This window comes from Myxocyprinus asiaticus, chromosome 27 (assembly GCF_019703515.2).
Source record: "Myxocyprinus asiaticus isolate MX2 ecotype Aquarium Trade chromosome 27, UBuf_Myxa_2, whole genome shotgun sequence".
Lineage (NCBI taxonomy): Eukaryota > Metazoa > Chordata > Actinopteri > Cypriniformes > Catostomidae > Myxocyprinus > Myxocyprinus asiaticus.
In genome coordinates, this window is record NC_059370.1 from 7,302,533 (window position 1) to 7,307,143 (window position 4,611).

Consider the following 4,611-nt stretch of genomic DNA (forward strand, 5'->3'; position numbering starts at 1 on the left):
GGTCACCACGGAAATCATGCCCACCAAAAACCCATGATGACGTTTGCCTTGACAGACACAACACAAAATAATACTATAAAGCACGACACAGACATAAGCTATGTTGCATGTGCACAATGTAATGCACACACGTCCATATGGGGTAGGTATGAGAGAAGTGCACCCTTGGTATGGTTAGGTCGTTTTCCCTATTCTCTTCTTTGCCCTTCAGGACTCAAGCAGGGGCGCACACGCGCCGCAACTCTCGGCGCGCGTCACCGTCGCGCTAGTGGAACTTTTCTTTTTTTCGACGCGTAGACTTTGATCGCGCGCAAACACGCACAGGTGTAATGCTCGTGCATCGTGAAGTGGACAATTATTAACTAGCTATCGCTTTCTATTTTGAGTGTTTTTCTGTGTCAGGGTGTTTGTTTTGGGTTCTTTTTTTAAAGGCGACATTCACTTCTCAAATAATTTGTCGTTTAATATCTTACAACCAGAGGATAATCGTCCGCTCCTGGTTGCTGATTGGTCAATTATACGGCGTCAAATCTAGATGGTGCTAAAGTAAATGATATACATATAATGAAAATGTGCTGTTGCCTTTTTACCCGACCTTACTCTTAAAATACTTTCGTTGGTGTAAACTTATGTAATCAGGTTGCTTCAGTCATACTGAATAATATTTTTGACTTATGTAGTTTAGTTATTGTGGAAGCCCGTTTCCACCCACTGAAAAAATAAAAGAAATAATAATCGTGCTTTGGTAGGTCATAATTATTAGATTCATAGTCATATTTATGACATGCTAAAGTCAAGAAAAGTCAAAATGACAGAAAGTCATAATTATGAGATTAAAAGGCAATTATGAGAAACTATCTAATAATAATAAAAACACTTTTAAGTAATTATTATGACTTCCCAGCAAACGAAGAACATTCCCATAACGTTAGCATATGGTTCCCATTTGGTAATTGTTTTGGGAACCAATTCCTAATGCTCTAGGAACTTTCTTTGTAGGGTATATATATATATATATATTTAAACCATAAACTAGTATTCCCAGAACGTTGCAGGGAGGTTTTTGTTTGACAACCTTAAAACATTTTTTTGACAAAATGTTCTTTAATAGTAATTTTTAAGTTCCATTTTTATAACAATAATCTAACCTTCCCAGAATGTTGCTTCTGAGGTTTTTATGGGGCAACTCAAAGAGAACTTATACAGAAAGTTCACTAAAGGTTATTTTTATGTTTTATTTGTATAACTATCAACTACAATGATGTAATGATCCACACTTAAATAATAAACTTTTGTTATTTTATTACATACTGTGGAGGTAAGGGCGTGGTCAAGTGCCCATCTGGGGAGAGAGAAAGCAGTAAGGACATCCACCTGAGATGAACTGTGACTAATTACCATCTCTATGTTCACAGTGAGAGTCGGGGGAGATAAAAGATGGCCAGTCCACAGAGCGAGAGAGAGACAGACCAGAGTCTTCATGTCTTGTGTGAAGCTATATAGCGATTGCTGTTTATTTGTTAATAAAACGGATTCAGGTGAACTGTGGAAACCGGATCCCGATCCCTCCTTTATCTGCCCAACGTGAACCTTTATTACACTGGTGCTGAAACCTGGGAAAAGGAGGAAGGTACGCTGCTATGGAGTCGTCTTTGCCACTGGAGGAAGTGTTCCGATCCCTTGCCAGCATCCACCAGGCGCAACACTAGGCCCTCATGGATCTGTGGGCGGAGAAGCAACAGGTGTTGCAGAGCTTGGTACCCCGGGGGGGACCCTTGCAGCAACGAACCCCCATGTGACGCTGGTGAAGATGGGGGCGCAAGATGAGCCAGAGGCCTTTCTGGAGCTCTTCGAGCGCACGGCCCAAGCTCTGGAATGGCCACGGGTGCAATGGGCAGTTCACCTCCTACCACTGCTTACCGGGGAGGCCCAACTCGCGGCCCAACATCTCCCGGTCGACAACCTCCTGAGGTACCCTGATCTGAAGAAAGCATCCTGCAGCAGGTCAGCCGCAGTCCCAAAGAGCATCGCCGGCATTCCGAAACCCTGATGCTGAGCGAAGTCGGCTGCCTGTTTGCCTTCGCTAAACAGCTTTGCGACGCCTGCCGGTGGTGGGTGCTGGCCGACGAGCCCAGCGATGTCAGGGGTGTCATCAATCTCATGGTACTGGAACAGTTCATCTCCAAAATACCAAAAGGGACTGAGGAGTGGGTCCAATGCCACCGACCGGCATTGCTGGATGAAGCAGTGCAGTTGGTGGAGGACCATTTAGCAACGTACCCTGGGGCCGGCGAGCCCCCCTCTCACTCTCTCTCTGTTGTCCCCTCCCCCCTCCCCTCCTTCTTTCTGACCTATCCCATTCCCATGGAAATGGTGGAACAATCCCCCGAGACCGGTGCCCCGGCCTCAGGGGTGTACTAACACTCCCATCTCTCTCTCCCCCGGCTTTACCCATTCTTCCTCTCAGGTATCGAGTGACGCAGGACGCTCAGACAAAAGAAGATACAACCCAGTTTTTAGTACCAAATGTTGTTCCAGGTGGCTCATCATAGTCCGATGGCAGGTCACTTGGGACAGGGGAAAACACTAAGCTGTGGCCCATTTCTATTGGCCGGGCATTCAAGGGGATGTTAGCCTGTGGTGTGCGACATGCTGCGAATGTCAGCTGGTGAATCCGCCGGCCACTCCAAAAGTGCCATTGCGCCCTCTTCCATTGATAAATGTTCCCTTTGACAGAGTTGGCATGAACCTCGTTGGACCATTAGAATGGTCAGCACACAGGCATCACTTTGTGTTGGTTCTACTGGACTATGCAACGCGATACCCAGAAGCAGTGCCTCTTCGTAACATCTCAGCACATAGTGTTGCAGAGGCATTCTTAAGAATAATCTCCCGAGTGGGGATTCTGAAAGAAATCTTCACTGATCAGGGCACTACTTTCATGTCACGTACACTATGCGAGCTGTATGAATTAATTGGTATTAAATCGATTCGGACAAGCATGTACCATCCACAAATGGACGGCTTGGTCTAACGATTTAATAAAACCTTAAAAAATATGATTCATAAGTTCGTGCATGAAGATGCTCGGAATTGGGATAGGTGGCTCGAACCCCTGTTATTTGCAGTACGAGATGTCCCGCAAGCCTCCACGGGGTTTTCCCCATTTGAATTATTATGTGCCCCATGGCGTGTTAGATGTCATGAAGGAAAATTGGGAGGAGGGACCTTAACAGAGCAAAAATGAAATTCAATATGTTCTTGACCAGAGAGCAAAACTCCACACACTGGGGCGACTATCACAGGAGAATTTGCTACAGGCGCAAGAATGGCAGTCCTGGCTGTATAACAGGGGAGCTCGGCTACGGAAATTTGCACCGGGAGATAAAGTACTTGTATTACTGCCCACATCGAGCTCTAAATTACTTGCAAAGTGGCAAGGGCCCTTTGAGGTCACACGGCAGGTTGGGGAAGTTGATTATGAGGTAGTGCGTATGGAAAGGGGTGGGGCTCCTCAAATGTACCACCTCAACCTACTAAACCATGGAGAGAGGCGGTCCCCATATCCTTGGCAATGGTAGTTCCGGAGAGGGAGGAGCTTGGCCTGGAGGTGAGTCTAAAAGCCAATCAGTTCACCCCCGTCCCTTGCAGAGACCACCTCTCACCGTCACAACGTACGGAGGTTGCCAGGTTGCAAAGGAATTTCTCTGACGTGTTCTCGCCTCTCCCCGGCCACACTAAATTCAGCCCGGTGGTTCTGGTGCCTAAGAGCGATGGCTTGGTCCAGTTCTGTGTGGATTATAAAAAGGTCAATGCGGTGTGTAAATTTTAGTCTTATCCAATGCCTCGTACGAACTGCTTAATTGGTTGGGCTTGGCTCCCTTTTATTTGACGCTGGATTTGACAAAGGTATATTGGCAGATCCCCTTAACGCCGATGTCCCGTGAGAAAACGGCCTTCTCCACACCGTTTGGATTACACCAATTTGTGACCCTTCCGTTCAGTTTGTTTGGGGCCCTGGCTATTTTTCAGCATCGCTGAACGCTGCATACGCTGCTTATTTGGATGACATCATTATTTAAAGTGATTACATGATTGGCAACAGCATGTGCAGCATCTGAGGGCAGTTCTGAGGTTGCTACGATGAGCGGGGCTCACAGCAAACCCAAAGAAGTGTGCAATTGGATGGGTGGAGGTATGGTATCTGGGGTTCCACTTGGGTCACGGGCAGGTGCAACCCCAAATTGATAAAACCGCAGCGATCACGACCTGCCCGAGACCCAAGACCAAAAAGGAGGTGAGACAATTTCTGGGGCTGGCCGGCTACTATTGAAGGTTTGTGCCTAATGTTTCCGATGTCACCAGCCCGCTGACAAGCTTTCATGCTTTTTTCATTTTTTTCACTTTTTTCACTGAACATTTTTCATTATCATACAGTATATGTTCTTATTTTTCATAAACAGAGAGTTGCAGAGAGTTGACAGACAACAATGACTGACAGTACAGCATTTAATTAAATGTAGAAAAAAGATAACAGTATATGGAATTTGAGCATATTATGATGAATAGGTGACTGTGAGAAAAGCATAGAAGAATAATAAAATGCTTTCT